We start from the raw sequence: 15,064 nt of genomic DNA, 5'->3' as shown, positions 1-15,064 counted from the left end.
GAAAGCAAGTTACACTTTCTACTTTTTTTTTTTGTGTGTGTGTGTAAAGGCCCTGTGGGGCACGCTCGTAATTCTTTTTAAGAAGGCTACGTTCTGTGTTTCCTCCTGCATGGGCCAATGAGAGTTCCGCAGAATGAATAAACGAATGAGAAAGTAATAAATTGCCCGTAAAAAGAAGCGTTCTAGTGATTTAGTTCTGAATCTTTTTTCGAGGACTTTGGACCTACGCATCGGATATATTGCTACCCTATGTTGTATGTTCTTCAGAGTTGATTATGTTGTACAGCTTTTAGCTTCAATGCATGTACTCATATTTGCGAATATATTTTCGAAGATAATTTGTTTACTTTGCTCGTAGAAACATTGTCTTCTTTGCTGTTAAGTGTTGTTGTTGCCGCGGTGCAATCTTTGTGCTATTGGAAATTTGGTTCGTTGGTAGCTCTAGAAGCTTAGCTTGCATTGTTTGCAGAAGATTTGCGTGTCAGCAAGTCGTAAATTACTCTTTCAAAATGCAGTCACAGTTATGTTGAAATTACCGTGATAAACGTTGTTAAAGCAAATGTGCGGCGCTGTAATAAATAAATTATTATCAATCTACGTCAGCATTCATGGCTCGCACTAAGGGCTCAGCTGCTCATTACATAATAAGGACAAGCTAACTTCACCGTCAGCGATAATATGAGCAGTCAGAAGTCTGACAGTCGATATTCGAATTCCTATTATGTCATTCCGTGTGCTCAGGGATACTTCGTTTCTTAGCATGGCGAATGTTAGGGACGATAACTTAAATTGTTTGTACCCTCCGTCCATCCCTGTATTTCGCGCTTCACTTGCAGTATTTAGCATTCGGATGATGAAGTATTCAATAATAATCAATAATAAGCGCTGGGCTACTTGAAGCAAAAACTGCCAGAAAGGCTGCGAGATTTGCCCCACAATGAACTGTCGACGCTGTGCGCCAAAACATTTCACACCTACCACCAAGCGGGCTCAACCAAAAGAAAAAAAATATTCAGAGCCATTCCTCTCTGTGAAGGTGGATGAGCAGTGGAGCTGTATATGAATATAACGAAACGAAAATAAAACAGCAAAGCAACATAATACAGATATGCACGTCGTTGTGTTTATTTGTATTTGCGTTTATTTCATGACCCCAGCAACTTCGGTTTTACGGTTGCTACAATAGACCGCCATGGGCTCTGTGACGACACTGGAGGTGTTCTGAGAGAACGTTAGGCCTATGCACGACCGAAGGCGCGTCGTGGGGACATTGGTCTTGGCGTAACACCGAAGGTCGAGCCTTTCCAAAAGAAACACCAAGGATCCACTTCCCGTCGGGGCGAGACGCATAGATGTTAAAGTCACCCACAACAGCGATGGCATCGGAGTCCACCGGGACGATCCGCCCAAATTTGTCGATCATAAGGCCTTCGAAGCTCCTGCTCGACGTTCCGAGATCAACGTATACGGTGGCGACAACGATTCTGTCTCCAGCTGTACGGCACACGCGTCGGCACATTCCATTGGCAACGCAGCAAGCCGTCATCCGTCACCGGTGTTGACATATCTGGCCTCAGACGCAGCTGGGACAAGTGCGCTGATGCGATTTCGCCTTATACATGCTTAAGCTATTTTAGCTCTATAGACTCCGCCATCGTTTTTGCCTAAGGCGCATCACGAAATTCTGGGAAGTAGCCTAAGACAGCGCCGCTGTAACAAAATTCGCCTCGCTAATTTCGTCGCTGGCAGTGGCATGCCCGCGAGACGCGTTCGCTAGGCGTCGCGAAGTGCGATCGGCGTCTGACTTCCGTCGGCGCGTTGGGAGCCATCGCAGGTTTTCCTTTTTTTTTCCGTTTCTAGCCGCAGGTATTAAATTGTTACGTCAAATTGGCTGGGAACCAAGAGAAAATAATAGAAATCGCATCATTTTTACTATTTTCTTGGCTTTACGAAATACATTCATTGTGTATGGCAATGTAATTTGGTCAGGCTGTTGGCGGCTACTCTATGATTGAGTGATGTACGTGCGACATGTAAGTTGCGTTGGGCGATGTGTTCGACGACTGCAACGCAAGCAACAAGAAGAGGAAACAAGCAGCGGTCGCAACAAGAGGCGTCTGGTAGCGGAAAAAAATGATAAGGGTGCAAAAACGACAACGGTGAAGGCGCGAGGCTCCACGAAACCGAAATTCGTTAAATTTGGCCTTCGCATATCACTTGTTGTTCTGCCAGGGTAGCCTGACGTACTTTGGGTCACTCTTAAATTTTAAGACATATGCTCAGCAATGCTTCAATACGTAATTCATTGCACAGGCACCAATTGCCACCAAAACATGTCATTTTGCTTACACGCAACCCTCAAAGTGACCCAATTCTTCGCCAGATATGTTCCCTCTGGACACACTGAGAAACTTAGCGTACAATGGGAATATAATCCATTAAGGCATTCACTTAAGAAACTTTAACAAAGGATGTATTCGTACCACGTGTATATTACTTATCACAAATTTGCCATGGCGCGGCCCCTGTACTCGCTAAATGTGCTCTCATTGACATTTGTATTGTAGCTCCAGGGCAAGGAGCTAAATCCTGTAGGGCTCTTAACATAAGTCTCATAACTATCCGGAGCACTTGCAAATGAAACTTCTTGCAACGACCGCAATCAGCGCACGCACTCCGAGATGCGTGCACATCACACACGTTACCTGGTCCTTACGTTCACCAACCACAAACAAGGCGCCATTAGGTTCATCGAGGACACCTGTAAAATCTTACATAACTCATGAGGAAAAACTTAAAGACGAAGGTTCGAAACTTATTGAAAAAGCTTCTGAGCCCGAAACACTAAAATTTCGACACACGCTGCACTCAGGGCGGCCCCGATTACTGCTGAACACGAAAGTTGTGCAATGCAAACTTCTCTCGGAACGGTAGTGCGACACTTTGTACTTCTTGCTTAAAGAATTTACTTATTTTTTTTTCGAAAAGCTGTATTTAACCCACAGGCACGAAACTTGCACGCAAGAAATAGGGCTGCGACCTACTTCCTCTCGTCGGGTTTATTTGGTAGCATTTGCAGTGATGGCCGGGCAACATACGCAAATTCGCAGCTATCACAAAACAAGCAACGAATCATTAGTACCTGAGAGAGTTTATGAGTCAAAAGTTCCCGATTGGTGTCTTTTCTGATAAATGTTATATTTCCGATTGTTGTCCTTAAGTTCTTCGTGGGCGTTTACGTGGATCTGAATGTTTCGGTGGTGAGGTCCGTCAAGTGGTACTTTAACGCTGCTTCTATCTTGCCGACGTCAGCTTCTCTTCTTTTGTAACGAAGAACTGAAAAAATGAGCTTCATTGATCGATTGGCTGCTAGGTTAAATAAATGCCTTAGACTCCTTTGGCACACCGAGACGTCCTTGTCCGCGCCCAATAATTTACCACCACCAGTAATCTAAGCTCGAACACAAAACTACCTTTACAATTTGTTGGGAAGCTATTGAAGTTGTACATTGCTCTCTTTACCACTTCGTGCCAGGCGGCCACACTTTATATCAAGTAAGGTCCGTTGGAGAGCTTGAGTGTTAACAACAATTTATATTAACGATGTGCAAGATACACGCAGCTACGTGACTATTCTTACCAGCGTAGAATTGCATGGCTAAAGGCCACAAAACTGTTTTAGAAAGAAACAGAACAAACTACGAATGAACAGGCGTGTGAGTGCAAAATACGTAACAACCATGCTGTTCACTATTGTTATTAATTCTAAAGCCATTATATTGCCACGGGGCAGAATCAGTGAATCGTAGGTGTATTTGCAAGCATATATAAGTCGCAGCAACACTGCGTGCGCAATATGGCTGCCCGAACCAACCGCACGCTCTTGTCGACAAACCATTGTCTTTTTTTCATAGTCATACTATGACTACGTCCCACTGCTCCGTAACAATATGTAAGGGCCCGCATAAATAAAGTACAGAAACTGCCCAAGAAGAAAGCGCGATGACAGCTTACTTCGAAATTTTTTTTTTAAATCGTCATTTCTCAACTTCTGTGCGCTAAAAACTTAAGCACGTCGCTATTTAATTCACAGCAGCATAGCTGTACTCCCCTGAAGTGGTATTAAGCTGATGATCAAATGGAGCTGCCTCAGTTGCTGCCTGACAGCAACTGCTTTGGTGATAAATTTCCTGATCTCAGAGAGAGCTTGCATTGATTTTGTTGTTGTTGTTGTTGTTGTTGTTGTTGTTGTTGTCGTTGTTGTTGTTGTTGTTGTTTCCCATCATAGTTCATAAGTTATTTCGCAGAAATTGCAGGAGGAATTCCAGTAAAATAGATGTAGTCCCAATAACATGAGCCTGAGACGTGACGCTTGCGTGTCGGCTGCTTTTAACATCAGGAGATGAATTCTGTTTAACCACATGCTGAGGCCTCGTTTCTCAGGACTGGAGAGGAACAAGTAATTTCTCTGTAAGGCTGTAGTGACAGAGCAGATGCCAACACCGCCGTAGCTCTAATCGAGCATTTTTTCCCTCTTTATACTGAGTGCTCACGAGCAGCTTCACTCGCCTTCCGCTTCGGCATCGCCTTCCTGGTTGTCCTGTGCGATGCATGGTGTTTCCTGCAACAGCTTTGCCGCGGTGGACTCAACAAACACTTCAAGTTCACAGAGCTAACACAGCGTGCATGACAAAAATAGGTTCGAACTACAATGTACTGTAACTCTGAACACATTCGCCGAGTACATCCTTGTCAGACTACCCGCAAACAAATGAACGGATTTTCTTTAGTCCAAATTGACGGGCTCTACGAAAGGTGCCCGCAGTTCTACGGGCGAACCAGTATGCTTTCTTTTTTGGGGCTGTCCAAAAGATTTATGCTTTGAGCAGCATAACGTTGCTTTGTAGTAAGTATAATTTACTTTGTGGCATTGCATAATACAATGATAAAACGCGGTATCATCATATAGGAAGCCAACCTTGAAGTACATATGACGCGCCGGTAGCGGCACACGTGGAGCGATGAAAATGACTTAAAATATAGCGTTACCTAGCACCATTTTAGATATGATGTGTGTTTGCGTGAGTTCATGCTTATGTCGCTGGTGACGACGCAGGTGCTCTGGTAAAACTTTGGCTTCTGACCTGCGAGGTTTCAGCATAGGAAATTTCTCCTCTACATTCGTATGTTAACGCAATTTTTCAGTGCTGCAGATATAGCTCGAAAGTATTCAGTGAACAGTGTGAGCCAAAACGTCTGAGGCGCTGTCATTGGATATCAATGCTGATGACGCAACGGGTGTTTTGATCGTTTTCTATCAACTGACTTCGCAACCTTTGCCAACTGTTTATCAAAACGTTGTCAAGACGTTTTCAAGACATTCTGAGCTGTTTTCCATCAGCTGTCTTATCGGATTGTCCAGTGTCTAATTGTGCCATAGTTAGGGCTGATCATCATTGTTAGGTAGGCACCGTTTCTTCCATTGACGCTATGTTGAAGATCACAACGAATAATAGGTGCCTACCGAGACATCACTAAATTCTAAAAAAAATGGAGGACACCTAAGTACTTCTTACGAGTTGTGAATGCGAAAGCATTACTGTTCACTTGAACGCCAATCAGCGGTGCTTCTAGTTATGAACTCCTCATGGGCAAGCCAGCGCGTCGAGGAGCTTGGAAAGTTTTGATTTGACCTTTCCGAGGCGCCGTTATACCGCAGGTGAGAGCTCGCGCTTACAAGAAACGCGCCGAAATGCAGCCAAACAGGGCGCAGTGGTGATGCCCTCTCCCCCACACAACAAATGACGCGCTGGCGCTCCGTTTCGCCCGCTCTGCCGTGACGTCACAGCAAATAAAAACTCCGCCGGGGCACGCTCCGGAGATGGTGTCGCACCCAATGGAAATTTAGGCTCCAACGAACGCCGGACACTGGCTTTTTCGCTCAATGAATTATCTGACGCTTTTTCATCAACACTTTACACGACGTAATGCTCGTCTGCTCTGTATTGCCTATTATGGCCTTCAATGTACATGCACGGACGCCAACCACTTTTAGACTTCGTGTGTAGTGCGAAACTTTGCACTAATTACCAGGAGCTGAAGTTGCATGATACCGCAGTTAGCATGTCCTGCTCCTAAGGGCACGTTATGTCTGCATTGTCAGTTGAAATTCTTGTGGCAGTCCTATTTAATTTTCTTCTGAATGGCCCTTGACAAAATGTTTTCATACCTAAATGTTCTGCCAAACATAAGGAATTATCGCTGACGGAATCCTTCCTCGCATAAATTTCAGAACCATGTGCTAAAAGAGCTGCAAGAGGTTGAACAATATTCTCTCAAACCGCTGCGTTTCCCCACAACATTTATTCTGTGTGGCAATGGCTATGTCCCGCATCCTCGGGCACAAGGTAGTGGGACGACGGGAAGATTGTTAAGGTTAGCTATAGGAGCTTGTTTGTACGGCATATCTTATTTTGTTGTAGCGTAAGCTGTACGACAAGGATAACAGAAACGCACATTTGACACACACAGCACCCTGTGTCTGTCAAATGTGCGTTTCTGTTGTCCTTGTCGTTCCGCTTGCGCTACAACAAAATATGAAAAGGTTGTCTTCTTCCAGTTAACTTGAAATCAAGTGCGTTCCTGCGTGTTTCCCACTTACCCTTTTCTTGTTACTAGAGCCTTAAACGAAAGTTAACACGCAGCTTTCGAGTTTTCTACTCGTACAGATGCTGCAGTTTACTTCCTGATGTTAGCTACAGTGCAAGGCGAGTGCAATACAGAGCACGTAGTGTTTATGTCTCAGCGCCAATGAAAATGTCTGCACACCAAAGATCATGCGAGAGCCCCTACGATTACATCAGCAACTGTTCCCCACTGTAGCGTGAACCTTTGTCGGAATATTTCTAACGCTTCGACTTCCTGTGCGCAGCCTAGCAAAGCTTCCAAGATGGTATGCTTCTTGGAAGTCGTGAAAATAAACTATTTATACCCACTCGTCCCCTCTCATCCGCGCACTAATGCACGGGTGCAGACAACACCTGTAGTAACCGAATTGAAGGTTGAGGCAGAAGTGCGGTATCTGTTTTAAAACGCGGGCCCATTTATTGCTTCTGTGAATTGATTTTTACAGATACCCATACTACCGCGTAAAATACTTTGTTACAGATAAGCCTTCTTTAGCGGCATGCTTCAAGTATTTCTGGTGACGTCACGCGAGACGTCAAAGGAATCTGTCCCACCAGTGTCATCACTCACACATTCCCTATAGAACGGGCAAAGGCGGCTGAAAACACGATGAGTGAAGCCGCATCTCTTTTCAGCAATGAGTATGTTTAAAACAATAAAAATTACAGGTTCTATCCAAAGTGACTAAATCGCGCCCTTGACGAATGGAAGGACCTGCTGAACTGGGCCTCTGCTATTGTACACAACAGTAAAAGTCTTTGCAGTGTACCTATAGACCTTCATACTGTATGAGAGTGTGTGCATGAACACGTTTGTAACACCCGATGTGTCTCAACAGCGTAAGTGTTACGTCCCTCGTACGTAACAATTGAATATCGTGAAATCTTTTATGACCATGACGACGTACTCTCGATACCTATCAAATGATCATTTATCATATAAGTATTATTCGTGTCTTTTTTTTCATATATTATAAAGCACAGATATTCCCTCACAAATATCGCAACACTATGTTGGCCAAACATCTTTTAAACAGTTACTGTGGCTCATTGGATATGGCCTTGTGAGGCTCAAGGCGAGGCGGCTCGTCGCACAAACGTGGCTCCAAACCACGGTGTTTATGACCCGAATGACCGCAAATGCAGGCTGTGTGGTGGCCGACACTTCACCGCTTGCAAGGAGTGCAAGCAGAGGTACCAGACGCCGTACGTCGTGAGACGCAGGCGCGGGGAGCAATCCTGAGCCAGTAGAAGCAAGTCTTTGGCCTTAGCTATTGGCGAGCGACAGCTCCCGGCCACCGCCGGTCGCTCCGGGGCCCGCGGGAGCTCCTGATCCAGGAGCCCCTCTCCGCCGGTTACCCCTGGGCCTTGCGTACGCCGTTCCAGGTCCAGGAGCAAATCCGGGTCCAGGGGCAGATCCAGGAGCCGCTCCATCTCCAGGGCCCGGTCCAAATTTAGCGCCGGCCAGTAGAGGAAGAGGAAGTCCACCCTATCCTGGGTCGATACGGTCACTGGCGGCGGCTAAGCGGGACCCTCCCGGGGCCCACGTGACCTGCTCCAAGAGCAAGCAAGGGATGTCGAAGTAGTGCGCGTTCGGAAGGAAAAAGCGCACTTAAAGGAAATGTTCAGAAAGATAGCTAGAGAAATGACAGAGATTAAGAAATTGGTAATCAGTCAGAGTGATTCCGCCAAATCGTTAGCGCGACCATCACCGAAGCGCCAGTTCCGGCTAGAGACACGGCCGGGGCCGCAGTTTCCAGTAAGCAAGAATCAGGTTCGCAAACCAATAAGATCAAGGGCATGTTGGCCACGCTCACTAACAGCGTGCAGCAGCCACAGCAACGCTCAGTCCTAGGGGAGCCGAAGAGAAACCTAGGCGCGCTGGTCGATCGCGTGGGCGCCCTCGAGTGTCCGGTGATCCCATGTACTCCGTCCGCAATTCCGATGCAGGTTGTTGTTCCGAACGCGTCGGGGACTCTAATCAGGGCTACATCGGAAGGTCAGACTGGGGGACACAGTTAACGTGCGGCGTTCCTTACAGCGGGTAGTACAGATAATTTGTTCAATCATGGATAGTTCCAAAGAAGAGCTCAGAATTTGACAATTGAACTTCAGGGGGTGCTCCTATAAGAGGGCTCCGTTGCAGCATTATTTTAGATCGCTACTTAACAAACCACATGTAATGGCATTACAGAAAACCATCGTTTCTGCCGCATCCCGCCCCGGCTATCAGGCTGCCTCCGGGCAGCCCGGAGATCGGGGAGTATGCACGTTAGTTTACAGGAGGCCTACGCACTTGTCTCACGACCTGGAGCTGGCGATTTCGAAGACCAAATACGTTATTTATTTATTTATTTGAGTACCCTAAGGGCCCGTTAGGGCATTACATAGGGGGAGCTTCTATGCAGGAGCTTCTGTAGCAGGCCATGTCCTCGACGCGAAACAGGCTTGGTCCATGGCTGGGGACGAGGCTCCAGGCCACTGCATTCCTCAAGCACGGGTAGACACGCATTCCTTGTGTGAGAGTTTCATAAGGACGTCCATGCGGCCCTTATGAGAGCAAATTTGTACCTCTGAAACGGCCGTCTCACCCTCCAATGCAGCATTAAAATTTTAAAATATCTCAAGTGACAGACACATGTCCCACATCACCGTTCATACGAGCCGCCTGCGAACTTCTACACGTTCGGAAAATGTATTGGTTGTAAGCGGGATGCACGATTTCACTGAACTGACAAAATGTATTTCTTATCTTTTTTTGTGTGTTCTTTGTGAGCAGCTACGTTCTACTGTGCTCGGTGTGCCAACAATTAAATAGAAAGGAAGCATATCGTTAAAAGTCGTAGATACCACTCTGAATTCAAACAATGCACATAACTGCTTGATTAACTATGCCACTTTCAATATAAAAGTACCGCAACTATAAACGTTCTGAAATTTGGCAGCTTCCTCAAACAACTAGGTGATCACAGCCAGAAAACTGAATCCCCGCCGCGTTGCCGTAAGTACTGTTGCATGTCCCAATACAGCAGTTGTCACTTTGACTCGGACCCATGCTGACACAAAAAAAAAATTAAGAGCACTCTTTTTAAAATGAACGCTGTGCATGGCAGTACCCACTCCACCGTGCTAGTAGCATAGAGAAAGGTAGTAGTGTCAACGCTACCAGGGCAGCCATTTTCCCGACGTGGACCCACTTATAGCCGCTGGAAGCGTTCGCGCGGAGTCGGAGGTGCAGGGTGCCTTAGACGCGGACCGGACGCCCGACGCGTCCTCCTCAGACAAACCGCAGTGCGTCGTAGTCTTGTGAGCAGACCTGTTCCAAAGCTGCACGTCTTCCAGACGCCGCTTCCAAAGACAATGGTGAGACGAAGGTGAGCACCTTTTCTGGCTATGTAAATCTAACTTATCGAGGAGGAATTTTTTTTTTTTGGGGGGGGGGGGGGAGGGGGACAAAGAACGATTGGCCTTTGTTTAAAAGCGATCTTCCATTTCAATGAACTGTGTAAGGTACCCCCTGCATCACTAACCAGCGACTGATTGAAATCAAAGCGCTGTAATCGCTTTCAGTGTTCTTTGAGCACGCGTCATGCACGCTACTAAAAAAACGTATCGCGTTTTCCGTTGACATAAACGCGAACGCTAAGTTATTGTAGTGCACTGCAATAAAGCGCGATTTTTTCAAGACGCCATCAGTAATTGTCATCAAAATCCTAACTTACTATGTGCTATGCAGCGCATACCGACTTACGGCGGGTAATCATCCTCGATGAAAGCTTCGGTTGCGCGAGGAACACAAATATCGTGGCTGCAGTTTATTCGAGCGGTTCTTCAATATTGATTCGTGTCCGCGCCTAGTGTGTTGCAAGCGTTGGTAAGCAGCTCCAATCGCTCAAAACAAATTGGAAATTTGGAAAGGACGCGCGCAAGACGTTGTAATGTGCGCCATTTCTTTGTCTGCATGCTTCTGTCGAAATATACGTTGACGAGCGTTGTTAAGGAGTAGTTCATCTATGCATGGAATCTGAACATTGGAACATATTCTAGTGCGATCACTCTCGGTGAGCAAGCGCTTATTGGCTGATTGAGCGAAACTGGATGAGCCGATTGGCTGCTTGAGCACTGTGCGTCACCCGACAGGGATAGTATGGCCGAGAGTAATCGTCCCAAGAATACGACCCTTGGGGACTGTAGTCAAAAGAGGACAGTAACGTTCAGACTCTCGACATTTCATTGCGACGCCACTTGTATACGGTGACTCGAGGCGGCCGTAGACGTTGTCGTGCTGTCCTGCTATCGACTACGCGCATGCGCGGCACGTGCGCGGGGTATCCACAGACACGCAGTGCGTTTGGCTGCACAAGCGACGAAGTCAAATGGACCTGCCATAACGTGCTGATCAATCTGCTCTGCTTCCACTGCTAGCATGAGCGTTGTGCGCCACGCACTGGCTTTCCTCCCGAGTGGCTACGGTCACGTGGCATCTTCGGAGCGGACGCGGACGGTAAACGTAATCCTTTCTTTGGACGCCGACCAGCACGTGACGGTTCTCTTTCGATCTCATCTCGGCCGCCATCGAGGTGCGATGCCTGCAACCCCGCTGGCCGGCTCATCATCACGCTTTCTCATACCGCCATAAGTTTCGCTTTTTAAAAGCGATATTAAAGCGACAGCTTTAAGGACGCCGTGGCGCGGGAAGTCCGGTGTCGTTGACGTTGTTTGTGAGTTGACCATGAGCGAAAGTTTTCTACCAGTCATAGCCATCAAAGTCCAATCAAAGTACGTAAAGTAAGCAGCAATGCGATGAGAAGCAAATGGTGCTGTGGAGTAAACAATGTCACTGCGGTGACAAGCAAGTGATTGTGCGAAATTAAGAAGTTGATGTGCGAGCCGAAGCAGGTCCTTGTAGGCGTCGAGAGCGTGAGAAGCATGTCGTGGTGAGAAACGAGAGCATGAGACGCAGTCGGAGACTCTCTGATGCTATCGTGTTATACTCTTGGGGCCCCAAGCCGAGTTGTGTTGGTTGCTCTTGGATTCAAAGGAGCTTCCGAGTTTCAGAATTGAGACAAGAGCAGCGTTGGGTTGCGCGCTCGGGACGCCACAGTGGTGGCAATAGAAGGCGCAGGAAAGCGAAAAAACAGGAACAAGAACGAGTCTTTTTACAAGTGAAACCTAAATGAATGCGTTTGAAGAAACGCATCCAATGAAAGAAAACAGAAAGGCTTGCGATAGTATGTAGTAAAAATAATGACTACATTATTGTTCCTTCGACTTGTTTATGCCCAATTTAAGCCAAGGGTGATCAAATGACGCCAGACCCAGCTCTGCTAGCGTCTTCTTGCCTTGCCCTTGAGTCTCTTGCCTCTCAATATGCTGAAAAGCACCCAGAACACGGCAAGTTTGCTCTGCAACCAACTTGGCTGAGCGATACGAGATTAGGATGGCAGCGGCTCGTATCTCTCTCTCTCAAATATCTGGCAGTTTCTCATCGTGGGCGAGGGAGACACGAGACGGCTTGGGGACGCACTCTAGTTTTCGGCTTTCGGGGTATTGGGTCAGCGCAAACTCAACAACCCAATACTTTCTTGGGTTCTGTGCATGCCCACACGGGGCCCACAATTCGCTTGAGTCTGCATTTCTGAAACTGTCTATTGACTCGCTGCTTGCATTTTTCGCGCGTACCTTTCCCACGTACCCCGTTGCCTGTGATCTAATTCCACCTCAACAAGACCAAATGGAAACGCACCAAGCGTCTCAACGCGCTTGCTTGCCTGCGAGAAATTCCCAAGGGTATCCTATGCTGCTTCTCGATGCATGCTTCCGTGGCCTAAGTGCTTCTATATCGGGCTTGTGCACTCGATGCCCTGTGTTGCAATCATGCCGTCTGTCAATTTCCACAGTGTTTATTGAATTACTTGTAAAAGAGCAGTCAGTTTAAAATGACGAATTTACTGAGCCGTTTGAAGCCAGCAGGACGTAGTTGAGGCAAATTCATGTACAACTCATCATTCCCACGCTGGCTGCACCCGCCGTGGTTGCTCAGTGGCTATGGTGTTAGGCTGCTGAGCACGAGGTCGCGGGATCGAATCCCGGCCACGGCGGCCGCATTTCGATGGGGGCGAAATGCGAAAACACCCGCGTACTTAGATTTAGGTGCACGTTAAAAAACCCCTGGTGGTCGAAATTTCCGGAGTCCTCCACTACGGCGTGCCTCATAATCAGAAAGTGGTTTTGGCACGTAAAACCCCACAATTTAATTTTTTTTCCCACGCTGGCTGAACGGCCTCGCTTGTAGCTACCGTAGACAGTCGAGTTCCCTCGAGTAATTATTGCACGAAACTATGGTTTGGGCATTGGGCGAATGTCGGCTGGCTCCTGGCGGCTTTCTTACAAAATTTTTATGCCGTAGGTCCATACGCCCACAAGTATGTGGTGATAGGCGTAGAAAAGGTTGTATTGTGTTTTCACGGAAAAGCGCCTGATCAAACCTACATGGCGCTACGGGTTTTTGGAACGTGAATTAGAAGGACGAACGGAACGGAACAGAAAATGACCCCGGGAACCTAGGCAATGAAAGCTACGCATTATTAAACAAGTCATTCCCCCTGTGCTTTCCTTGTAGTTGTCTGTTGGCTTTATGTGGTTGTCTTACGAAAATCAGACCTCTCGGGATCCCCTTTCTAAGGGTAGTAGCATATTTCAGATGACCTTTGTTTTACGACTGCCGCGTGCACAGCGTACTACGTCGTGGGGAAGGTTAGTTGTTCGGTTTTTTTTGTTTATTGTTTCATTTTCTTCAATTAAGAAGACTAGGTCCTCACTAATCACCGTCGTGCTGCTATAATTGTTCTGTGGCATCCCTCCCTGACCGCTAGCTTTCTCGATGTGTCACGCCGTGGACGCGTGCGTCGTATGACGGTCACTGCACAATTTGGTGGCTTGCCTTTCAGGAATCGAGCGCCGCAAAGGAGGGCGCTTCTTGAGGATTTTGTGGCGCACTTGGAAACACTCGAGGTGAGATATTTTTCTTCTGGACACGCTACTCACGTATGTCTGAAGGTTTTAATGAGTGCACAAGCGCACTGCAATTTCTTGAGCAAGACAACCAGGCAAAATACCATACCGATGAACTTTTTGGAAGCAAGACGTGTTCACTTAACGTTTTCGGCTTGTGGACCAGCCTTCGTCAGTTGCAATGCATATATAGGAGGAGGGAGAAGATCAATGGGCCAGTTGTTATATTTAGAAATGATGGTACAATAGAGACATTGGGGTAAACGAAAACTTCAGGTTTCTTAATGCCAACACTTTCGAGTGTGCAACTCTCTTCGTGCTTGTCGAACTGCCCGATGAAGAAAGTTCCACTCTCGCAACTTTTGGCATAAATAAGCATGAAGTTTTCGTTTACCACCTTCTATAAAGTGTGTATGTGTGTGTGTGTGTGTGTGTGTGTGTGTGTGTGTGTGTGTGTGTGTGTGTGTGTGTGTGTGTGTGTGTGTGTGTGTGTGTGTGTGTGTGTGTGTGTGTGTGTGTGTGTGTGTGTGTGTGTGTGTGTGTGTGTGTGTGTGTGCGCGCGCGCGCGCGCTAGTATGTGGTTGTGTTTACTGCTGGAATGTCATACGGGAAGACCCTCGAGGTCGTGGCTGGCCACTTTAAAAATGTTTCACTTTTGTTGTTGTTGTTGTTGTTGTTGTTGTTTCTAAAACCTTTTCGGGTGATTCCGTTGCAGCATGCGCTCGTCTTCATCCTACAGGCTTTGTTGGACCTGGAGGTGCTCTTCCTCGATCTGTGCCCCGCTTTGCGAAGCAGGCTTTAAACACTGCGCTGCCACATGGACGTCATTTTTTTTCCTTTGTTCAATTTTGATGGAGCAGCACATCTTGCTCACATGAATATACGCTGCATTTCTCCTTTCTTCACTGTTAGTGGCCAAATTGACTACGACTGGGGAGAGTGTTCTGCTGGTCCCGTAAAACACTCCTCACAGCAGCATTTCATAATAAAATAGGCAACCAAAATGTGCAGATTGGACCCTGAATTTTAGGCAAGAATGCGACAGCAATGTCACATGCGAACACAGGCAATTTTTACCTATAGAACCAGGCCGCTGAACAGTTTACGTTAAAACAAGAAGGGGAGGGGGAGGGGGTATTAGCGGTAAAAGCGTGCCGAACGGCTGGCCAGCTAGGGATATCTTACGTTTACTTCAAGGTCGGGAACGACTCTGGATGCCTCGTGACAGAAAGAAACCAATCGGAGGACGCGGCTGGCCGAGCGTCTGGCCGGCGACGGGATGACCACAGCAGCTACACAGCTGCCCAGAGAGGTTTAACCTTTCGTGGGTTGAAATTTTACGAGGGTTGCAATGTGGGCTTGTT

The 15,064-nt window shown here is 47.1% G+C and overlaps 1 long non-coding RNA gene across 1 annotated transcript; it reads left to right on the top strand.

The window, feature by feature from the left end:
• The first annotated feature begins 9,899 nt into the window (after positions 1 to 9,899).
• On the top strand, positions 9,900 to 14,710 carry LOC126534943 (uncharacterized). Its single transcript, XR_007600423.3, has 3 exons — positions 9,900 to 10,060; positions 13,637 to 13,700; positions 14,416 to 14,710. It is a non-coding gene; the product is annotated as an uncharacterized lncRNA (long non-coding RNA).
• Positions 14,711 to 15,064: the final 354 nt, after the last annotated feature.

The sequence above is a fragment of the Dermacentor andersoni genome, chromosome 7, assembly GCF_023375885.2.
Source record: "Dermacentor andersoni chromosome 7, qqDerAnde1_hic_scaffold, whole genome shotgun sequence".
In the NCBI taxonomy this organism is placed as follows: domain Eukaryota; kingdom Metazoa; phylum Arthropoda; class Arachnida; order Ixodida; family Ixodidae; genus Dermacentor; species Dermacentor andersoni.
This window is presented reverse-complemented; position numbering and strand designations above follow the sequence as displayed.